Below are 26,744 nucleotides of genomic sequence, written 5' to 3'. Positions count from 1 at the left end.
CATGAGATATGGATTCATATTGAATCACTACTCATGAAACATGGGTCAATGAGTTAGACTAAAAAATCATATAGTTAAATCATGATAGCAATATCAAGGGAAGATTCATCCTAGGGAATTCTAGGTTGGTGACTTAGTCCTTAGAGAGAATCCAAGGAATCAACAAAATATGGAACAAAAAGGAAAATTTTGAACCTAATTGGCTAAGTTCCTACATAATCACTACTTCTTTTGGATCTGGTGCCTATCACCTTTCTATACTGAGGGAAAATAATTGAGCCTATCAATATCCTACATCTCAATAATTTATATTCATGATGATCTTAGTATTTAGATCTTTGTACATACTTTAAGTTCCTAAAATAAATTGAATATGGTCTTGAAAAAACCCTAAAAAATCATAAGAAGTCCTAAAAATAAAAAGAATCCTTCCAAGTGGTCAAAACCTAGAAATAGGTGCTACTTGAGACCCTTACACTTATGTCTGTCAGCATGTTTCTTTGCACTCTAAACTAAATCTATCCCATAACTCTTTACCTTTTGTAGTTTGGAATTGATCCTTTTCTATGTTTAGGGGAGATAAATTATATAGATTACTAGGTCTCTTTTTTGTGTTGGTGTTTCTTTGGTAGCTCTCTAAAGAGTTTTTTTCAATACTTTCTTTGATATCAAGTGTTTCTCAACACTTATCAGATACCTTATCCTAAGTCAACACTTATCATGCTTGAAATTTTTATTTGTTTGCTACTTGTTCTAATTTTCTATGAGTGTTCCCTCCATAGTCTCCTAAAGATGTCATTGAACTAGAGGATTGGGTATTATTATGGATGTAGCTCTAATGATCCTAAGGGTCTCTTTCTTGGACTCCTTGGACAATTAGAAGATTTGGGGCATCATCCTTTACTTTTTCATTGTTTTTTTCTCATGAAAGACCATTCTTGGGGGTTATCCTAGCTCTTATGCCTTAATATAGGTGTAATCTTGCATTATTAAACATAGAAAATTTATCAATGAGTCATCTTGACCTTTATGTCTTTTGATTCCTATCTTAGGTTGCCACATTTTGCATTGATGATAAGAATAAGGACCTACTTAATTGACCCTCACAATTGCACTTTGCATTTCATATTAATGTGCATATTTAGGGTTTTTTTGAGCTATCATTGTGCATGATATTGAATGACATGGAACCTTGTGAATTCCTCTCTAAAAAAGCTAGTATAAGATCAACTCCAAGGTTTTGGGTGATCTTGAGACCTACTAGAATCTGCTCAATTCAAGATAAATGTGTATGTTATCAAGGAGGCCTTTGTTGGTTCAAACCAATTTTGGATAAGATGTTTGATTTTCTTGTTGTTTGACAAGTAACCAAAAAAGAGATATATTTTTGTATTTTTTAATTTTATACTGAATGCAATTTTACCAATCCAACTATATAAATTCCTATTTTAACCAATTGTTAGAAAATAAAATAACAAAGATAGGGTAATGAGAGATTAAATAAAATAACTTGAAAGGGAAATTTCTAATGAACATAAACTATGGTAACAACACTTCTACTAATTAAATTATCAAAAAGATCAGGTAGGAAACCAATGAAAATAGGAGCAACACTTCCTCAATTCCACTAATGTAATCATTGATGGGAACTTAATTGAAACTAAAAGATGTTTCATGTCTCATCAAATCTAAAGGCCATAAAAAGTGTCCTCATATGAGACAAGATGTTTTGTAGGAACAATAGGTGATCTTTTCTCCAACACAATAAATTAGTAAAATTTGTTAACTTGACGCAAACACTAGAACTAAAAGGTCACACAATAATAACAATACAATAAAACCATTAGCTCCATTATTTTTCATGAAGACACATACATAAAAATGACACACTCTAGCAAGAATAAATACACTCAGAATGAGAGCACCAATAACATTTATTATTGCATCAAAATAATGGCCTATAGTATATATTACATCCATGTATTTATAAGAAATCATCTCCTCTTTTTGTGTTGAGAGTGACAGCTCTTAAAATGCAAACTGATGCTAAAACTAATAATACAAATCTAATCATTAACAAACTAACTCTCTAATGGTGCTAAGTAGGTCTTCACCCTTGTCTATATCAATTAATGGGTGCATGAGTCTTTACATGAAACAAAAGAATAAAAGAATGAGAAGAAAAGAATAATCTAGCTACACAATGATCTAGGAGTCTTTGGAATCTCTAAAAATGGAATCACGACCTTCTCTAGGTGTTTCTGGGAGTTGAACTATCATCAAAATGTGTTTCCAATGCATGGAATAATCTAAATTAGGAATCGTCAGTTAACTATTAGTGTATTGTTGCTTCTTCCTCTAAGAAAAGTGCACTTTTGAAAAACACACCTTCAAAAAGCACACATGTGCACCTTGGTGATAGGATCCAAAAATCCAAAAATTCTTCTAAGTGTCAAAACTTGATTTCTAACTTTTGGGTTTTCTTCTCCTTAATACCAAAATGATTTGTAGATGTTTCCCTTTTGATGTTTTGGATGGAAGAGGTGATTTATTGAGGAGATAATCATTCTAAAGCCTCATATTTTATCTTCACTTCCCTATGGAAATCATGAAGTGTGACTACTTGGGCATTCCCTGGAGCTTGAAAGTCATGGGTTTGAGTGTGACTTAGCCACTACAAAAGACTAGGAAGCCATGGTAATGTTTAGGACCTCAGAGGGTGGGGGGGCTATAGATTTTTTAGTTATATGCACTTGTGCACCTTTAGAGACAATTCATTCACTATATCTTTAAATTATGCACCTACACACCAGGGCACTAGCGCTTCTACACACCTTCACACAGGAATTGTGAAAAGTGCTTAATTCACCAAAAAATTAAAGCTCTCAATTTTGAAAATGGTTTATGGGTTTTTATCAAATGAGGTTTTAGATCACTCATGTGTACTTATGTAATGCCCTGCCAATGGTATCCAAAGAATTAACCTAGAATTTCACTAAGTTTGGTAGCATTTTTTTTTAAAACATGAAAGTAATACCACATATAACTTATGCACAATAAAGGAAGCAATAGCAATGTCCATCTAAAAGTAAACATAACATACATAAAAAATTACATTCTTTAAGATCCCTTAACGTTGAATTATATCCAAGTCAACTAACATTAATGAATCCATCTAGTACAACATCCACATGAAATAATAATGATAAGTCTAATGTTTATACATTACATTTCAAATGCTCAATCATCCACTATACATGTCATAGGGTATGAAAGCTCAAAAGAATATACATATGTAGAATAAAGTACATCATCCTATTTTAATCCATGATACATCAAAGTAAAGATAATCACATGATACACATGATACATCATCATAGAAGACATATACATCCATCATAAAAATCAAACATAATAAACTAAGTGCATGGTTCCTCCCAACCATTAATAGCATCATTAGACCATTGTGGATCCTAGCCATCCCTTTGTGCATAACATTCCAAATCACTGAAGAGATCATCGGTATTAACATAGTAGGAATGTCACTCCTAACATATACTATATCATATGCAGAAAGTAATCTAACATGCAAATAAAAGCATAAGATAACATCATCTAACATATGCTAATCATCAATGAAAGGATACATATCCACCATCATGAAGGACACATCAGCCACAATGTCTCAATGAATCTTAAATAATAAGAGTGGAAAAACACTACCACCCAACCACGTGGTACCTAAGTGGTCCACTCCCATCATGCTGAGGAGATAATCTCAAGTCCCAAACAGGCTATCTAAAACCACATAGCATAGATCTCTGTAAGTCTGGGAATCCTAAAAGTATACTAACTCAAAGGTTCCAGACACAAAATCCAACATCTAATCTCAGAGGCACACAATGACATGTAGGAACCTACTATGCAAGTAGAAAAGTGTCATTTCATTTATCATGTACAAGTTACCCTAGCAGTTAGCTAAACTCCACGAGTCCATACTAATCTCTTGTGGCCACTAGTATCCTCTCATACAGATGAGGCATACTATGGAATGCAAGGTCACAACCATGCATTCTCACTACTCCCATCCTAGCCTGTACAAGCACTCAAGGCATGGGCAAGAACCAAAACATTTATCTTTTTAGGTTCATTTAGTTAGTATTAGGTGTGAATGTTATCACTTATTAATCTAACTTACAATGAGTTACCCTGGCAGCCTCTTAGGGCCCCAACCCCCATTGCAAGCCACTTCCCGACACTACATACAGATATCCTACCCTAAGCTCATGGAATAATAAATCTCAAAATCACAAAAGATAATCCATAATAAAATCATCAAATATGCATAAAAGCATCAAATCTCCATGAGCAAGCATCCATAGAAAATCATGATCACAATAGCTCTCTATTGGCAACTAAAGTATCATTGATAATCAAAAGTATCCATTGGTTCTCAATAACCAAAATATATCTCAATCATATTGATCAAAGACTCCAAAATGGTTGAGTCAAGCATATCACAACATGAAATCATCAAGAATAAATCCACATTATAGTCTCATCATGATGACTAGAAAATAACCAAGGATAACTGATCGATGACCAAAAATGGTTAAGTCAAGTGTCTCATACATAAGAATCTCAGCTATAGCAATCAGTAATTACAACCAATATATAGAGCATTCCATCACATAACCATGGTTGAGTTTATAAAGATCGAGATTAAACATCATCATGACATCACAATCACATAATCCCCAAGCCTTTGGTAGACGTCCTATAACTGGTCAACACTAGTCAACCCAAAATCCAAAACAATAGCATAAAGAATACACAAAACACATGTTTTGGTTTTGCTAAATTTACAACTTGAATTAAATGTAGAGGTTTTAGTTTACATTTTCAAATTTAGATAACAAGTAGAGAAATTTCATGTTTTACCTAACCCATGTATTTGTTTGATAGACAAATGTTTCTCCCCAAAAACCATTAGATTCAATTTTCTGAATGTTCTAAATGTCTTTTGTATACACATTTTGATGATAATGACCCCCATCATTTTCAAAATAATAATTGAAATTCTTTTCATATTCATCTTTCCAAATTAAAAGATTAAATTGATCCTATATTGCTCAACATTATAAAATAATTTTTTATTAAAGAATTACTCTCTAAATTCCAATCATCTATCAATATATTAATTATTTATTATTAATAATGTATATACATATATATACTTATATATATATATACATATATATATAATACATATACATATATAATTATCAATTTATAAAACATATTATATATAAAAAAAATTGAATTAATAAAACATTTGACAACACACAGCGAGTTTAATAACCGCCAGTTACAAACAACATATATATATGTGTCTTGTGGATCATACACTACGGTCGTAGGTACACTGCTCTGCGGTACTGCAGTCCACATAGGCATTGTCGTTGGCAGGGTTGGGGAAATAAGTCCCTCCCGCCCATTCCAAATTTACTTATTATTTTTTTTATATTGCATTTTTAAAAAAATGCTTCCCTCCAATGTAAATTGCGATGCATTTTTTTAACATTTTCTCGCTGCGAAATATATGTCATTTGACTTTAAATTAAATATATATGTATATATACATATGTATGTGTATATATATATATATATATATATATATATATATATATATATATAAGTATATATGTATATATATATGTGTGTGTGTATATATATACACATACAGAGTTTAATCAAATATCACATCATACACACACAAACACACACACACACACATATATAATTGTATTTATATATATATATATATATATATATATATATATATATATATATATATATATATATATATATATATATATATATATATATATATATATATATATATATATATATATATATATATATATATATATATATATATATATATATATATGTATGTATTCAGATTTAAAAATATAAACATATTTATACACAATATATAAATTCCAATTCTCATAATTTTCCTATAAACTTTTGATTTCAAAATTTACTCAATAGTTTATCTAATGGCTTGGCTACAATTTAATCCCTAGCCCCGTGTTTTTTTTTTTAGATCTATGCATATAAGATTCTCAAATAAATTTAACTACCCATATTGAGAATGCATACAATAAAAATAGGAAAATCCTCAGAAGACATATGGAAGACATGAAGAAGATAGGGGAAAGCAAGATACAAAAATAGCATAAGTAAAATCACAAGAATCTACCCAGATTCTGATGCTAATTTTCTCTTCCTCAGAAAACCCGCAGAGCAAGCTCCTCCTTTCTTCAAAGTTCCCAAGTCCTCCAATGCTCCAAATGCTCTCCACGCTATGTCTAAGCTTCTAGGAATGCCTGAATATAAAGAGCTTTCAGGAAACATCTAGAATGCCTCCAGAAACAGCTAGAAGGTGTCACCAACTAAGCATGGGTCTTTTCCAACCTTCTAGATGAGTCATAGGGTTGTAGACACCATGTGCTTAATTGATGCACTAACCCCCGTGTTGTTGACATATGAGAAATAGAAAGGTGCGTTAATTCCCATGCAAGCTTATAACTCCAATTTACTTTTTATATAATTTCTATTTAAATATTTATAACTTTCATTTTAAGTTTTTATAACTTTTATTATTATTATTTATTTATTACTTTATTATTATTATTAATTTTAATTTCTAATTTTATTTTATTTAATTCCTTTTTCCTCAATTAATTCTCATTTAATTAATTATAATCAAAATATCAAATATCATGATATTTTATATTAATTTTCTCAAATAATTAATTAATTAAATCTATTTATTAAGACTTAATTAATAGAAAATTCACCATAGACCTCCAAGATAAAATATGAAAACCCATCATAAAGCAATTCACAAAAAATTAGTCTAAAGGGTTAAAAATCATGAATTATGTCATCTGACACATTCGGTAGGTAAAATATCCAAATACTTGTCCTACCTCACTAGGACAATTGGCTTAAGGGTTTGAGATTTGGACTTGAGAATTTATCTCCTTTCTCTTATCATTGAGATAGTATAATAGGGTATGCTCATCCTAGCAATTCAGGGAAGTCGATACCGGTACCTGCAACCTGCAAAAAAACTATGCATGTACATACAATATATATAATACTAAGCTAAACAGACAATGGCAAGAAGTGGTGCATTGTGTAGATTTCGACTAAGCAGGTGACTACGACTCCCTTCCTTAACCACATCAGAAATGCCATACAATAAGAAAAACATGCACACCATACACATGCAAGTATGGGGTAAGTATCCATAATAAAACACATGAGATAGTAAACCATCTAACTAATCATCAACAATAACTGAAAGCAATGTAATGATCATCATGCGTACATGAAATGTAAAGTCTAAATGATCTCATCATATAACCACTGAATCCACAACATAATGTCTGATAGTCTCAAAACAATACCACTAATCCATCAAAATAATACCACTAATCCATCAACACAAAGCTAGTCTAACATAGACTGATAATAACAACAACAATGTCCAAAAAAATTTTGAATGAGGGTAGGCACTACATCCACCCCCCCTTGGGTTAGGCTTACTCCTGGAAGCCTACAAACAAGTAGGGATATAACTCCCGTAGTCTAGCTGCATCCTCCCATGTAGCCGAAGAATCATCAGTAGGGTCCCATTGGACCCTTACCTGCTCAATGGTTCGACCCCTGAGGGTCAACTCTCACTGCTCCAGAATACGAACCGGCTCCAAAGCCAGCTTCCCATCCTCTACTTTCAATGCATTCCAATCAAGAACATGTACAATATCAAGAATATATTGCCGAAGCACTAAAATGTGGAAAACATCATGAATTCGAGCTAGGGTGGGCAGTAGAGGAAGGTAGTAAGCAACCGAGCCAATCCTCTCTAGAATCTCGAATGGTCTCACAAAGCGAGGTGCTAGCTTAGAACCCTTTCCATAACAGATTGGACTCTTTCACAGATGCACTCTCAAGAAAACCTTATCACCCACAAAAAATTTCTTATTAGCCCTATGAGCATCAACATACTTCTTCTGCCTATCCTGTGCCGTAGTCAAGTGCTCATGGATACGCACTACTTGTTGCTCCATATCATGAAGCATCTCAGGACCCAATAGGATGTGATCCTCAAGGCTGTCCCAACTCAATGGTGTATGACAAGGATGTCCATATAATGCCTGAAATGGTGCCATGCCAATAGAACTATGATACCCATTGTTGTAAGAAAACTCCACTAGGTAGAGATAGTCCTCCTAATGCGTCTGCCTATCCATCACATACATCTGTAACATATCCTCCAAAACTTGATTCACCCTCTCTATCTGGCCATCAATCTCTAGATGATATGCTGAACTGAAGCTTAACTGCGCTCCAAGCTCATGCTTTAGCGATGTCCAGAATGCAGATGTGAATACAGGATCCCTGTCAAAAATAATCTTTCTAGGAATACCATGTATTCTCACAATGTCACACATGAAGACATTGGCTACAGAAGCTGTTGTGTAGGAAGACCTGATTGGTGAAAAATGTGCCACCTTAGTCAACCGATCAATGGTGACCATGATAGCATCATGATGTCGAACAGTCATAGGTAATCCTACTATGAAATCCATGGAGATAATATCCCATTTCCAAGAAGGAATGAGATTTGGCTGCAAAAATCTAGCCGGGTGCTAGTGTTCTGCCTTAACTCTCTAACACTCAAGGCACCTAGCCACAAAATCAACAATGTCTCGCTTCATTCCAGACCAAAAGAACAAACATCTGAAATCAGCATGCATCTTCTTGACACTTGGATGCACTAAGTAGGGTGTACGATGGGCTTCTGCTAGAATCAAGGTGCGAAGCTCATCCAAAAATGGCACACAAATCCTCCCCAAATGTCTTAAAAGACCATCTAATTCTTGAACGTAACCTACAAAGTTACCTTCCAAAGGTCTTCCTAAATCTATCTCTCTGCACACTTCTTGATACAAAGAATCTGTAGGAAGTGCCTGAAGAATTTGACTCCTCAAGTCCACACATCATCGATGATACCACATGTCTCTTGTGACTCAAAGCATCTGCCACCACATTCTCCTTACCTTGAATGTACTTAACCTCAAAATCATACTCACATAGATATTCCATCTATCGTCTCTGGCGAGCATTCAAATTAGGATGGGTAAAAATGTACTGAAGACTATGATGATCACTATGTAGCTCAAATATGTGCCCCAACAAGAAATGTCTCCACCTTGTCAAAGTATGAACTACTGCTACTAACTCAAGATCATGCGTAAGATAATTTAACTCATGATCCTTGAGCTTGTGTGATTCATACGCAATCACTCGTCCATTCTGCATCAACACTGCCCCAATCCCTTCAAGAGAAGCATTTGTACACACCATGAAATCACCTTCTAGATCCGGTACTACTAAAATCAGTGTACTGGTCAAAAGCTCCTTGAGCTTCTGAAAAGCTTCCTCTCATTTCTCCATCCACACGAACTTCTTTCCTTTCCTCTGAAGAGAAGTGATAAAATGTGCTATCCTAGAGAAGTTCTAGACAAATCTACGATAATAACCAGCTAGACCCATGAAACTAAAAATCTCTGACACATTAGTCAGTGTCGGCCAATCTATTATCACTTGAATCTTTGCAGGATCCACTAAAATACTATCACCTGAAATGACATGCCCTAAATACTAAATCTTCAATTTGAAGAATTCTCACTTAGCTACATTGGCATAAAGCTGATTGTCCGTCAAACACTGCAATACCAACCGTAGGTGTTCCTCATGCTCCTTCTGAGTCTTAGAATATATCAATATTTCATCAAGAAACACAAGTAGAAACCTATCCAGATAAGATTGAAACACACTACTCATCAAACTCATAAAAACCGATGGAGCATTAGTCAATCCAAAAGGTACCACTGTAAACTCATAATGCCCATAGCGCATTCGAAAAGTGGTCTTGTAAATATTAGCCTCCTTGATGTGAATCTAGTGGTATCCTGACTTAAGGTCAATCTTGGAGAATATTGTAGCTCCCTTGATGTGATCAAATAAGTCATCAATCCTAGGCAAAGGATACCTATTCTTAATAGTCACCTTATTCAACTGTCTATAATCAATACAAAGGTGTAAAGAACCATCTTTCTTCTTTACAAAGAGCACTAGAGCTCCCCATGGTGATACACTAGGTTGAATGCTCCCTTTGGCTAGAAGTTCCTCTAGCTGAAGATGTAGCTCACCCAATTCCTATGTAGTCATGTGATAAGGAGCTTTAGAGATAGGCTCCACTCTAGGAATTAGATCAATACTAAAGTCAATGTCCCTCTTTGGAGGCATGCCCAGAATCTCACTTGGAAAAACATCAGCGTACTCCTATAAAATCAGGTGATCTAAAGTCTTCCTTATAGGATCTTCCTCATCAAGATAATTTACCATAACAGCAAATATCTAACATCCCTTATGAAAACTTTGTTTCAAATGCATAGCAAAAATCATCCATAGAGATATAGGCCTTGGTATCTCAACTATCTTCACATCATTCCCTTGGTCATCTTGGCACATAATAATCTTCTTCCTACAATCTATACTAGCTCTATGAGATCTAAGCCAATCCATGCCTAAAACCACATCATAGGAACCAAGGGGTATGACTCAAAGATCCACTGCAGTATCAAAGCTTCCTAAGCTAAGCCTACACTTATGAACTACAGAATTTGTGGAGACCTTAAAACTTGAGGCCAGTTCCACTTGCCAACCATGATCTTGCTTCACCGCATCTAGCTTACACTTAGAAACTATAGATGGTGAAATAAATGAATCTGTAGCTCCAAAATCAAACAATACTAAAAGATGTATACCTCTAATAGCAGTTGTGGTCTCAACCACTGTTCCTTGATGATCTTCCTGACGGTGATCAACTGCTGCAAAAACTCTATGAGCTCTACCTGCGTCACCCACTGTAGGCTCTGAAATTGTAGGCCTAGGTCCTAAAAACTGAGGTGCTCACTGTGGACACTGAGCTACATAATGTCCAATTTGACCACATGAAAAACATTCTGTATTTCTGCCAGATCCTCTACTCATAGGTGGTACATTTGATTACTGATGACTATTCCTGCTAACAAAAGATTGGCTACTCTGAGCTATCTGATTGAGTTGATTTCATTTATTACGTTGAGCATTGCAGTTGTTCTTGGAATTAGAACCTTTGCCACCACCTTGATCCTGAGAATTCGATCCCTTCTATTGCTGTGTCTGTTGAGACTGCTGCTGATACTATTTCCCCTTAGAGAAAGAAAACTTCTTGTTACCACCTGAATTGTAGTTGCCTTTAGATCCTGATGCTGCTGGTGCTCCTAAAAAACCTCCTTGACCAAGGTTGACACTTTTCTCAACAAGGATAGCCTGACGTACCGCATCCTTGAGGGTTTTTGGCTCAAATACCTTGACACCCCCAATTATACGGTTATTCAAACCCCTAATAAAGTGTTGTGTCAACTAAGCTAAATTTTCACTAAACCTTGAAAAAGACATGATCTCATAAAACTTACACTCATACTCGATCACTGACAAAGTGTACTATCTAAGATTATGAAATTCATCAACCCTTTTCTATTTCCATTCCTCTGATAGGAATCATTCATGAAAATTCTCTAAGAATAGTTCCCATGTGACACTACTCATATTGATTCCCAGCTTCTTCTCCTCAATCATCCACCAAGTGGCCCAAAAATTCTCTAAATTAGTGATCGCAAATCTTGCCTTAACATTGTTGTCGAACTCCTATATGGAAAAAATCCTGTCAAGGAAAATAAGCCATTGCTCGACCACATAACCAAAACCTTGCCCATTGAAAGGCTTAACCTTGGATCTTGAAAGATCCTTCATCTAAGTGGACACAATAGACCTCTGATAATCCTTCTAAGGACTCCTAGACCTAGGTCTATGCTCTTATTCAGTCTAATGCACTTTGGGCTATTCTTGAATAGGAGGTAGATGTTCTAGAATAGTCTGCATCATCTGTCTCAAACCAACCTCTTCAGACTCAGCTTGGTCCTCTCTACAGCTCTCTTCCTACTGCCTACTAGTGTGCTCTTCCTTGCTCTCTACATGAGCCGATCCCTCATGGGAAGACTCATGGACACTGATAGCTCTACCATGACCACTGCCTCTACCATGGCCTCTAATAAAAGACCTAGTCCCAGATACCATCCTAAAATAGTGCAAAGTACTATTACAATCACATGTTGCAATAGACTATGTTCAGTTCTATGTTTAGGTTTAAGTTAAATTTCCAGTTTTGAAAACTAAGTGTTGAAGTATGAAAAATATACAAGTAATAGTTTAGGTTCTATTTTAGTTCACCTAGTTTCAAGTTTGAAAAGATACGCTTTAGTTCAAAGTTCTAGTTGTTCCAAAATACCCAGAGCTCCCAATGTAGAAACTCAAGCTCTGATACCAAATGTAATGCCCCACCAATGGGATCCAAAGAATTAATCGAGAATTTCACTAAGTTTGGTAGCATTTTTTTTTAAAACATGAAAGTAATACCACATATAACTTATGCACAATAACGAAAGCAATAGCAATGTCCATCTGAATGTAAACATAACATACATAATAGATTACATTCTTTAAGATCCCTTAATGTTGAATTACATCCAAGTCAACTAACATTAATGAATCCATCTAGTACAACATCCACATGAAATAATAATGATAAGTCCAATGTTTATACATTATATTTCAAATGCTCAATCATCCACTATACATGTCACAGGGTATGAAAAGCTCAAAAGAATATACATATGTAGAATAAGGTACATCATCCTATTATAATCCATGATACATCAAAGTAAAGATAATCACATGATACACATGATACATCATCATAGAAGACATATACATCCATCATAAAAATTAAACATAATAAACTAAGTGCACGGTTCCTCCCAACTGTTAATAGCATCATTAGACCATCATGGATCCTAGCCATCCCTCCGTGCATAACATACCAAATCACCGAAGAGATCATCGGTATTAACATAGTAGGAATATCACTCCTAACATATACTATATCATATGCAGAAAGTAATCTAACATACAAATAAAATCATAAGATAACATCATCTAACATATGCTAATCATCAATGAAAGGATACATATCCACCATCACGAAGGATGCATCAGCCACGATGTCTCAATGAATCTTAAATGATAAGAGTGGAAAAAAACTACCACCTGACCATATGGTACCTAAGAGGTCCACTCCCACCGTGCTTAGGAGATAATCTCAAGTCCCAAACAGGCTATCTAAAACCACATAGCATAAATCTCTGTAAGTCTAGGAATCCTAAAAGTATACTAACTCAAAGGTTCCAGACACAAAATCCAACATCTAATCCTGGAGGCACACAATGACATGTAGGAACCTACTATGCAAGTGAGAAAGTGTCATCGCATTTATCACGTGCAAGTTACCCTGGCAGTTAGCTAAACTCCACGGGTCCATACTGATCTCATCTGGCCACTAGTATCCTCTCATACGGACAAGGCATACTATGGAATACAAGGTCACAACCATGCATTCTCACTACTCTCATCCTAGCATGTACAAGCACTCAAGGCATGGGCGAGAACCAAAACACTTATATTTTTAGGTTCATTTAGTTAGTATTAGGTGTGAATGTTATCACTTATTAATCCAACTTACAATGAGTTACCTTGGCAGCCTCTTAGGGCCTCGGCCCCCATTGCAAGCCAGTTCTCGACACTACATGTAGATATCCTACCCTAAGCTCATGGAATCATAAATCTCAAAATCACAACAGATAATCCATAATAAAATCATTAAATATGCATAAAAGCATCAAATCTCCATGAGCAAGCATCCATAGAAAATCATGATCACAACAACTCTCTATTGGCAACTGAAGTATCACTGATAATCAAAAGTATCCATTGGTTCTCAATAACCAAAATATATCTTAATCATACTGATCGAAGACTCCAAAATGGTTGAGTCAAGCATGTCACAACATGACATCATCAAGAATAAATCCACATTACAGTCCCATCATGGCAACTAAAAAATAACCAAGGATAACTGATTGATGACCAAAAATGGTTAAGTCAAGTGTCTCATACATAAGAATCTCAACTATAGCAATCAGTAATTACAACCAATACATAGAGCATTCCACCACGTAACTATGGTTGAGTTTATAAAGATCGAGATTAAACATCATCATGACATCACAATCACATAACTCCCAAGCCTCTGGTAGATGTCCTATAACTGGCCAACACTAGTCAACCCAAAATCCAAAACAATAGCATAAAGAATACGCAATGCAAATACATGTTTTGGTTTTGCTAAATTTACAACTTGAATTAAATGTAGAGGTTTTAGTTTATATTTTCCAATTTAGATATCGAGTAGAGAAATTTCATGTTTTACCTAACCCATGTATTTGTTTGATAGACAAATGTTTCTCCCCAAAAACCATTAGATTCAATTTTCTGAATGTTCTAAATGTCTTTTTTATACACATTTTGATGATAATGACCCCCATCATTTTCAAAATAATAATTGAAATTCTTTTCATATTCATCTTTCCAAATTAAAAGATTAAATTGATACTATATTGCTCAACATTATAAAATAATTTGTTATTAAAGAATTACTCTTTAAATTCCAATCATCTATCAATATATTAATTATTTATTATTAATAATGTATATATATATATATACATATATAATTATCAATTTATAAAACGTATTATATAAAAAAAAAATTGAATTAATAAAACATTTGACAACACATGGCGAGTTCAATAACCGTCGGTTACAAACAACATATATCTATGTGTCTTGCGGATTGCAGGGTACACTGTGTTTGCAAGTACACTACAAACCGCAAGTACTTTGTGGTACCGCAGTCCACATAGGCATTGCCATCGGCGGGGGTGGGGAAATAAGTCCCTCCCGCCCATTCCAAATTTACTTTTTTTTTTTTTTATTGCATTTTTTTAAAAATGCTTCCCTCCAATGTAAATCGCGATGCATTTTTTTAACATTCGCTCGCTGCGAAATATATGTTATTCGACTTTTAATTAAATATATATGTATATATACATATGTATGTATATATATATAACAGTATATATGTATAAATATATGTGTGTATATATATACATATATAGAGTTTAATCAAATATCACAGCATATAAACACACACACACATATATATATATATATTATTGTATTTATATATATATATATATATATATATATACATGCATATATGTATTCAGATTTAAAAATATAAACATATATATACACAATATATAAATTCCAATTCTCAAAATTTTCCTATAAACTTTTGATCTCAAAATTTACTCAATAGTTTATCTAATGGCTTGGCTACAATTTAATCCCTAGCCTCGTGTTTTTTTTCTTAGATCTATGCATATAAGATTCTCAAATAAATTTAACTACCCATATTGAGAATGCATACAATAAAAATAGGAAAATCCTCAAAAGACATATGGAAGACACGAAGAAGACAAGGGGAAAGCAAGATGCAGAAATAGCATAAGTAAAATCACAAGAATCTACCTGGATTCTGATGCTAATTCGCTCTTCCTTAGAAAACCCGTAGAGCAAGCTCCTCCCTTCTTCAGAGTTCTCGAGTCCTCCAATGCTCCAAATTCTCTCCATGCTATGTCTAAGCTTTTAGGAATGCCTGAATATAAAAAGCTTTCAGGAAACATCTAGAATGTCTCTAGAAATAGCTAGAAGGTGTCACCAACTAAGCATGGGTCTTTTCCAACCTACTAGATGAGTCATAGGGTTGTAGACACCATGTGCTTAATTGATGTACTAACCCCTATGTTGTTAACATATGAGAAATAGAAAGGTGCATTAATTCCCATGCAAGCTTATAACTCCAACTTACTTTTTATATAATTTCTATTTAAATATTTATAACTTTCATTTTAATTTTTTATAACTTTTATTATTATTATTTATTTATTACTTTATTATTATTTTATAATTATTATTAATTTTAATTTCTAATTTTCTTTTATTTAATTCCTTTTTCTTCAATTAATTCTCATTTAATTAATTATAATCAAAATATCAAATATCATGATATTTTATATTAATTTTCTCAAATAATTAATTAATTAAATCTATTTATTAAGACTTAATTAATAGAAAATTCACCATAGACCTCCAAGATAAAATATGAAAACCCATCATAGAGCAATTCACACAAAATTAGTCTAAAGGGTTAAAAATTACGAATTATGTCATCCGACACATTCGGTAGGTAAAATATCCAGATACTTGTCCTACCTCACTAGGACAATTGGCTTAAGGGTTTGAGATTTGGACTTGAGAATTTATCTCCCTTCTCTTATCATTGAGATAGTATAATAGGGTACGCTCATCCTGGCAATTCAGGGAAGTCAATACCTGGTACCTGCAACCTGCAGAAAAACTATGCATGTACATACAATATATATAATACTAAGCTAAACATACAATGGCAGGAAGTGGTAGATCGTGTAGATCTCGACTAAGCAGGTGACTACGACTCCCTTCCTTAACCACATCAAAAATGTCATACAATAAGAAAAGCACGCACACCATATACATGCAAGTATGGGGTAAGTATCCATAATAAAACACATGAGATAGTAAACCATCTAACTAATCATCAACAATAACTGAAAGCAATGTAATGATCATCATGCATACATGAAATGAAAAGTCTAAATGATCTCATCATATAACCACTGAATCCACAACATAATGTCTAATAGTCTCAAAACAATACCACTAATCCATCAACACAAAGCTAGTCTAACATAGAGTGATAATAACAACAACAATGTCTAGAAAAGATGTGAATGAGGGTAGGCACTACATCTTTTAATCTTTTTTATAATTTAGGCCTATTTATGCATTTATATACTTTTCTCTTGAAAACTTCTAAAATTGTGCACCTACACACATTCATACATGCACACCTTCTAGAGTTATTCAAATTATACATATCTCAAAATCACAATACACACCTTTGCATTTGCACACCTTCAGAGAATTGTGCATCTTCACAAAGTGAACCTTTAAAAAGTGCACCTATGCACCTATGCACATTCACACATGCACACCTCTTAGAAAAGCATATATTTGTAAAGTGAAACTTCAAAAAGTGCACCTATGCACTAGTGCACCTACACAACTGTGCACCTTCAGGAAAGTGCACAAGGTGCTCAATTTACCCAAAAGTCAAAGTTCTCATTTATAAAAATATTTTCTTAGTTTTTCTCAAACAAGGTCTAGGAGTACTCTAGTATACTTATTTTACCTTTTTTTAATGATTTATACCCCTTTATAGCCCAACATTGTCATAGAATTGAACTCCTTTTGCTTCTTCTATTTGATATCCCAAGTCACATGTTTTTAAAATGCACATGCAATATGATTTGGGAGATACTTTCATCAAAATTGAAGTATCTCCAAAATTCCAATAATCGGCATCAAGTTAAAGTTCTCAAAATTCTAAATTCAATGCAATTTGAATGGACAAAAACGGAGTCTATATGCAAAATTTATGGTCAGTCAAAGGTTGGTCAAACTGAGAATGAAGGTCATAAAAAAAGGTGAAAAATAATCATCTCCAAAGTGGTCAACAATGGATTTCAAAATAAAGATCTCGTCGAGAGCTTTCCAACGGTGTTTGTTTCATCAAAAATAGAGCCTGTACGTGGAAGTTATGCCATTTTAAAGTTCAAGGTAAGAGATGAATATAGTTGATGTCATCATGATGTCAGAAAAATGGGAAAATAGGAAAAAAAGAGAGTTCATGGTTGGATTTGAACTAGTGACCCTTTACCTTCAAAATTTATGCCTCAATCGTTGCACCAAGCATAGCTTTTAAAACTTATGGGCGGCAACTACAATTTAAACATTGGCTAGCACCAATTTCAAATGAGGTAGACTATAAAATTATGGTTAACCGTTGCACCATTTTAGCACTTAGAGAATGTGTTGCACAATTTTTATTTTATCCTTAGCCAAACAAACCTCCAACCTTAGTAAATTAAGGTTATAATCTTTTTTTTTAACCCCAAATTTGACATGAGCTGAATCTATTAAAAATGGCTAACAGGTTATTCCAAGAGGGGAATTAATTGAAGGGGTTATTTTTGTAAATTTGGTTATAACCTTATTTTGGCTAATTTCATGTATAAAAAGGGGGTTTAGGAGACTCTTGGAGGCATTCAAAAAAAGGAGAGAATGTCCAAGTGTTGAGTATAAGGGAGATTTTTGAAGTGCTCATTCCTATGCTTTGAAACAACATGATGTTGTTGTACTTCAAAGGAATGACTTTGTAAATATTTGTACCTAATTTTTGGAGATAATCGGATCGATCCCCCAATTGGAGTAGGACCCAAAGATGTAGTCCATACGGATGAACTCTGAGATCAAATTGTTTGCGTCTTCTTTCTCTCATTGTCTCTTTTATCAGCTTAATCTTGTTGTTCTCTTATTTCATTTACATTAATTTGATTCATTAAAAGTTTTAAATTAATTCTACGTAATCAATTAGCATTCCTCTGTAATAGTCCTAGATCCTAATCAGATCAAATTTGGTATCAGAGCTTTTGTTGGACTAGTATTGCAAATTTGAATGCTAACAAGATCCAGGATTGAGAAAGGCGAAGGAAAGCTTGAGGAATACAATCCTGAGATTGGAAAATGAAGGACTAAACCATCATCACAAATGGCAGACGAAGGTGGACAAGCTTTTCAAGATAAGAGTATTCAGAAGACTCTTCAGAATTTGCAGACAATGGTAGAAGTTTTGGTACAAGAAAGAGAAGATAAGATGCGAAGACATGCAGCTCGAAAGGACAAAGGGAAAAATAAAGGTGTTGATCGTGATCCGCCAAAGACACCTCCATCTTCTCCTTCTTCCCCCTCTTCTCCTTCTTCTACCCATTCTGAGTCTTCTAATATTTTTAAGGGTGGACATAAGCCTCAAATCAAGTTGGATGTAAAATTTGACTTGCCAAAATATTGTGGAGAGTTAAATGTCGAGAAACTAGATGACTAGATTTAGCAAGTAGAAGTCTACTGTAGAGTTCAAAGCCTTGTAGATGATGTTGACAGAATTCAGTTAGCCACTCTTCGATTAGGTGGTGTAGCCTTAACTTGGTGGGAGATTAGGTCTCGGGATGAAACTTCACAACATGGTAAGTTTAATTTGTCTTGGTCAGAATTTGTTACTGCTTTAAAAAAGCAATTCTACCCCCTAGGCCATATGCAACAGTTAATGATGAACTGGCAACATTTTAGGCAAAGGAAAGGTCAGACTATCCAGGATTACACCCACGAATTTTGCAAAAAGGCTATTTCATTAAATGTCCCACTGTATACCCAGGATACCTTACTCAAGTATATAGGTGGTCTTCATTCTTACCTAAGGCATTCTATTCTCGTCCTAAATCCTTATAATTTGGATGAAGTATGTGTCTAGGAAACACATTTAGAATCAAGGGGTAAGGGTACTTTCATTGATAAGTTTGATAAAAAGCCATCTAAGTCTGAGGAAAAGTCCCAAGGAAAAGGAAAGGGTAAAAAGATAGCAATAGTAAAGAAAGAGGGTGACAAACCCACATGCTCACATTGCAAGAAAGAAGGGCATGATGATTCTAAGTGTTGGAAGTTGCATCCTGAAAAGAGGCTGAAGCGATTTGGTGGAAACAAAGGCAAACAAAAGACTGCTGCTATAACTCAACAAGATCTTGGATCTGACTCTGGAGATGAGACAAAAATTGTTGCTACTAGGATCCAAGGTAAAGGAAAAGGTATATCTCTCTCATCAGCTATAAATTCTTCTAGCATAAGTGCAAGTACAAGTAAAGAATCTTCTCCTAAGGATGATAAACTAAGGAATGAATTATTTCACATCCGAGTTGTTATCAAGCATACTAAGATCGATACATTATTTGATACAGGTTCTCAAGTTAATTTGATATCTGAGGAAGTTGTTAAAAAGCTTAACTTGACTACAACACCTCATCCAAAACCATATCCTCTTGGATGGGTTTGCGATGATGCACAGTTACAAGTAACTAAACAATGCAAGTTAAGATTTGCTATCACTGCAAACTTTGTGGATGAGGTAGAAGCTGATGTAGTCCCTTTAGATATTTTTGGTCTTGTACTTGGGAGTCCCTATTTGTATGATCGACAAGCTATCTTCTATAGGGGGGAAAATAAGTATCATTTTTTTAAAGAAAATATTGAATATATTGTACAGGCACATAAGGTTAAGACTAATTTGGCATTAGTCAATGCTGGTCAAATGAAAAGGTTAGTCAACTCTAGTAAGAATTTTGTATTTATGATTGTAAAAGCCAAAAAAGATGAAACATCTGAGGCATTTAAGGGATGTGATCCAAAACATAAATTTGAAATGGTCAAAGTTGTTTCTGCTTACGATGACTTGTTTCAGGAACCGAAAGGATTGCCTCCTAAGAGAGAGATACAACATGATATCCAGTTGTAGCAAGATGCACCACTTCCTAATATTGGCATGTACTGTTTATCAGTGTTGTAGAATGAAGAAATCAAGAAGCAAGTTCAAGAGTTGGTCGAGAAAGGAGTTATCCGTCCTAGTACTTCTCCTTGTGGTTCTCCTATTGTGTTGGTTCCAAAGAAAGATGGGACTTGGAGAATGTGTATTGACTACAAGGCTCTGAACAAGATAACGGTAAAGAATAGGTACCCTCTTCCTAGAATTGATGATTTACTTGATCAGTTGAAACATGCAATTTATTTCACTAAGCTAGACTTACGTAGTGGATATCATCAAATAAGAATTGCAAAAAGTGATATTTGGAAAACTGCTTTTAAGACAAAGCAGGGACTTTTTGAGTGGTTGGTCATGCCATTTGGGCTTTCTAATGTGATGCAGAGCCACACCTTGGAAAACTCAGGAGGAAAAAACTCACTCAATTGAGTTGCTTCAAGGGGCATCTACAACCTTCAGGATCACACATGATATATTATAACCATCCATTGTGATTTGAACCAACTATTCTTATCATTATTATTATTATGAAAACACAACCAGAGATACCTTAGACTCAACTCATAAGACTCCTATAGCCATCCACTAGATTCAATAAACAAAACTTTGAAAATAAATCCCCCCAAAAATTTCTTCTTGCTGCCTCCAGATAGACCTGTACTCAGACATGAATAAATTTTGAACCAGAAAATATTTATTCAATCCAACCATTGAGATTTGGAGTAACTAGGTTTCAAACAACATATAATTTTTTTAGAGAAATCCAATAGTTCAAACCCGAGATATTGACCACGCATCAGAGTACATTTTTTTGCAAAACATTGCTTCTTGCTATCTCTAGATAGACCCATGAACAGACATGTATAACTTTTGAACCAGATAATATTTTCTCAATCTAACTATTGATATTTTGCATAACTAGGTTTCAAACAACATCTAAAAATTTGAGAGAAATCCAACATTTCAAAATTGAGATATTGACCCTGCATCAGAGTACATTTTTCTGCAAAACATTGCTTCTTGTTGTCTCTAGTAGGCCTGCACTCAAACATGAATAACTCTTGAACCAGATCAAAACTCTTCAATTGCTCTAGTGAAGATGGGAATAATTAGGCCTATAATAACATATCCAAAGCTCATGACAATGCAATAGTGCATTTGGGAGATATTACCCATGCACTGAGACTAATTTTCTGCAAACATACCAAATTCAACCCAAAACTAAAACTTTTTAATCTTCTGCAAACTATCAACTTGTTTCCAGTGAGAAGATAAGAAAAATGCATTCAAAACTCAGACCATCGAAAACTTTCACAAAGAAAAAATAAAAGAACATTCCATATCTCTCCAAATTTGATTCATGTCTTACATAGCTGACTGGCTCACCCTTAAAAATGACTTTCTTTTTCATATTAAAGGATGTGAAATGTTTTCTTCTTATTTTAGAAAAGAAGAATGTCTTCTATCCAAAAAAAGGATAAGAATCTAAAAAAAATTTCTACCAATATTAGACAGTCATTTTCTAAGTCAGGAATATTTCAAAAACTTCCTACTACCTATTATTGGATTCTAAAAATCATTAAACACTCCACCTATGAACTAAAAAAAACACTATTCTAATTTAAGATCCACACACCTAGTCCTAGGTGGCTATATCTGGAGAGCTTATCGAACTGCTACTCTAGGTATGCCACCACATGTAGGACGTTATTAAAAACTTCAAAAACTAAAAGCATTTAAAACATAACATTAAATTCCCTATTACATTTTCAACAATGTTGCCTCCTACAACGTTTCTCTTCTCTGCCACTGCAGCATACTCCCCTGTAGAATGAATCTCAAGTCCTCTTGAGATGATGTGTTGTAGAAATGAATCTCATTCTTCTTTCAAACTTTCCAATTTCTTTGAACTAGGATGAGCATATCTACAAGAAAAACAAAAATAATATCCAACTTCTCCACCTTGTAGCTTTGATTCTTTAATGCTGTAAATGTCACAGAAAATTCTCCAGCATGATTCACTATACATGAAATCTGCATCCCTGCATAAACATTATTAGAAGAAAACATATCATCAGCATTAAGATTATTTGAGTTCTCTTTTTGAATATGAGCTTCCTTATACACTATGTAATTTGCATCATATCTATCTTCATCATTAGTAACCATAAACTTATCTACTTCTTGACTATCAACCAGTTTCACATCTTGAATCTTAAGAATTGTATTTATCTCTTCTTCCTTTATTAAACATTTATCACCATCTTGATCTTTTGCAGTAATCTCACTTTCAAATATCTCTTTCTTATTACAACTTTGCTCAAGAACAATAACAGTATTGCACTCTTTCCTTTCTTCTTCAAGCTGAGTTTCCATACTACCGCCATGCCTTTTCCATTCTCCCACAATGGCTGCAAATTTTTCCCATAAATCAGATTCTTCTTTAGAACTTGCTATTACACATTCCTTAGCTTCATCTTCATGCCATTCCTCTTGACATTTTTCTTCATTATGCATATTTAAGGCTTCATCAGTTGCCTCCAAAATCTTTTGCGTAGGAGTACCTTCCAACATTGTACTCTTCTCTATTTTCAAAGGACACATTATTGTTCCAACCATAACTTTATCACACTCAAATCCCATAGGGCTTTCCTCTTTATTCTTTTCATCAACATTTACTTGCTGCACTCCTTCTTTCTACATTTTATTTTCTCTCAACTTAGCTTCATTCTCTTCACGTTTCCTTCTCAAACTTTTTATTTCCTCTTCTATCTTGCTTACCTCTTCTTTTTGTTTTCTCATTTCTTCTTCCTCTATTTTCTTCTTTTCTATCACTTCCACCTTCAAGTTTGAAGACTCCATCTCTAAATTTTCTTCCTCAGCCTAATTTTCAGCATCATTTTGTAATTTTTCTTTGAGTACCAAAACCAGTGCAAAGAGTGGGCTCTTCTTTCCTTTCACCTCTTTCAATAATTCTTTCTTACCCATCACCATAACTTTGGCTTCTGCGGCTTTTGATTCTTCTTGACTTGGCTCAACTAAAGGTATCAATTCAATGACCTTTCCATTCTTTGTAATGGTATATGTATTCTTCACTCCATCATGATGTGCCTTGAGATCATATTGCCATGGTCTGCCGAAAAGTAAATGACATGCATCCATATTAACAATATCCAACAATAATTTATCCTTATAGGCTCCAATCTGAAATTCCACCGAAGCTTTCTCTTCCACTATAGTATGCTGCCCTTTATTTAACCAAGATAATTTGTAAGGATACAGGAGTTGTATTCTTGGTAGCTTTAACTTTTCCACCATTTCAAGAGACACAAATTTTTTTGTAGAACCAGAGTCTACTAGTACCTTACAAACTTTTCCCCCAGATTTATAGGTAGTTCTGAAAATGGACTTCCTTTGTGGTGGTTCTTCTTTGACAGGCATTTTCAACAGTGTTCTTCTCATCATAAGTGCTTCCCCCTTTTCTAGATAACCATAACTTTCTGAATCTTCTTGTAAATCCACTTCTTGTGCCAGGTGTATTCTCCTTTCGCCATGAGTACTAGAGCTTTCTTTTGCTAGACATTTGTGTGCCATATGACCTTCCTGATTATAGTTGTAGCATCTTATTGGTCCATTTGTCCTTCCTGGTGATCTTCCTCTAAAATTTGGCCTTCTATCTGTGAAACTTCCTCTGAAATCATCAAACTTATTATCTTCATTATGCATCTCCATTTGTGGCTGAAATTTTGGATTCCTTTCGCTAAATGTACCTCTTCCTCTGAATGGTTGTCTTTCTCTGCCTCTGTTATTATTTTCTTGTCTCCTTTTGATTTTCTCTTCCACCTTTAAAGCCAACTAATAGAACTTAGCTACGGTGTTAGGACTCAGCAACTGCAACTCTTCTTGTATGTTCATCCTCAAACCATTTAGGTATCTTGCTACCTTGATACTCTCAGGTTCTGCAAATTTTGACCTTAGACTTAACTTCTAAAATTCTTCTGTATAAGTACAGACATCCATATCCCTTTGTCTGAGATTCTGCCTTTTCTAATACAACTGTACCTCATAGTCTTGAGGGAGATACATCTCTCTTATCATTGACACCATCTTCTTCCATGAACAATTTTTTCTTTTATCCTCCTTTACCCTTTCTTCTTGCACAAAATTCCACCATGTAAGGGCTGCTCCCTTCATTCTGGACTTAGCCAACTTAACTTGCTGCGACTCTGAAACTTTCTCACATTCAAAATGATTCTCTAAGGCTTCAATCCATTCCAACACTAATTAAGCGTCCATCTTTCCTGTAAACATAGGTAACTCCATAGGTTTTCCTCCCAAAGCCTTTAAAGCTTTAAAAAATGGCTTCTCGTTCTCAGATATTTTATCTTCTTCACTGTCGGGTACGTCTTCCTCTTCTTCCATTTCTTCTTTCATTTCTTTCTTCTCAACTACATTTTGCATATATTCCAACTTACTGGCTAATTCTTCCACTATCCCCTTCAACTCTCTATTCTCTTTCTGGAGAAGTTCTTCTTGCTCCTTGACTTTCTTTGCTAACTCTGCATTGGTCACCATCTTGTTTGACCCTATTAAAGAATCTTGATCAGGGGCGTTCAACATATAACTTCACAACCTGCAACTCTCAAGCTTTGATACCAAAAATGATGCAGAGCCACACCTTGGAAAACTCAGGAGGAAAAAACTCACTCAACTGAGTTACTTCAAGGGGCATCTACAAGCTTCAGGATCACACACGATATATTATAACCATCCATTGTGATTTGAACCAACTATTCTTATCATTATCATTATTATGAAAACACAACTAGAGATACCTTAGACTCAACTCATAAGACTCCTATAACCATCCACTAGATTCAATAAACAAAACTTTGAAAATAAATCTCCCCAAAAATTTCTTCTTGCTGCCTCCGGATAGACCTGCACTCAAACATGAATAAATTTTGAACCAGAAAATATTTACTCAATCCAACCATTGAGATTTGGAATAACTAGGTTTCAAACAACATATAAAATTTTTAGAAATATCCAAAGGTTCAAACTTGAGATATTGACCACGCATCAGAGTACATTTTTCTGCAAAACTTTGCTTCTTGTTGTCTCTAGATAGACTCGTGAATAGACATGTATAAATTTTGAAGCAGACAATATTTTCTCAATCCAACTATTTTATATTTTTCATAACTAGGTTTCAAACAACATATAAAAATTTGAGAGAAATCCAACATTTCAAACTTGAGATATTGACCCCGCATCAGAGTACATTTTTCTGCAAAACATTGCTTCTTGCTGTCTCTAGATAGGCCTACACTTAGACATGAATAACTCTTGAACCAGATCAAAACTCTTCAATCACTCTAATTAAGATGGGCGTAATTAGACCTATAATAACATATCCAAAGCTCATGAAAATCCAACGGTGCATTTGGGAGATATTACCCATGCACTGAGACTAATTTTCTGCAAACATACCGAATTCGACCCAAAACTAAAACTTTTTTAATCTTCTGCAAACTATCAACTTGTTTCTAGTGAGAAGATAAGAAAAATCCATTCAAAACTCAGAGCATCAAAAACTTGCACAAAGACAAAATAAAAAAACATTCCATATCTCTCCAAATTTGATTCGTGTCTTACATAGCCGACTGGCTCACCCTTAAAACTGACTTTCTTTTCTCTATTAAAGGATGTGAAACATTTTCTTCTTATTTTAGAAAAGAAAAATGTCTTCTATCCAAAAAAAGGATAAGAATCTGAAATGTTTTTCTACCAATATTAGACAGTCATTTTCTAAGTCAGGAATATTCCAAAAACTACCTACTACCTATTATTGGATTCTAAAAATCATTAAACACTCCACCTACGAACTAAAAAAAAACTATTCTAATTTAAGATCCACACACCTGGTCCTAGGTGGCTATATCTGGAGAGCTTATCGAACTGCTACTCTAGGTATGCCACCACATGTAGGACGTTATTACAAACTTCAAAAACTAAAAGCATTTAAAACATAACATTAAATTCCCTATTACATTTTCAACAATGTTGC

The sequence above is a fragment of the Cupressus sempervirens genome, chromosome 4, assembly GCF_028749045.1.
Source record: "Cupressus sempervirens isolate cs-2001-9-10 chromosome 4, ASM2874904v1, whole genome shotgun sequence".
NCBI lineage: Eukaryota > Viridiplantae > Streptophyta > Pinopsida > Cupressales > Cupressaceae > Cupressus > Cupressus sempervirens.
This window is presented reverse-complemented; position numbering follows the sequence as displayed.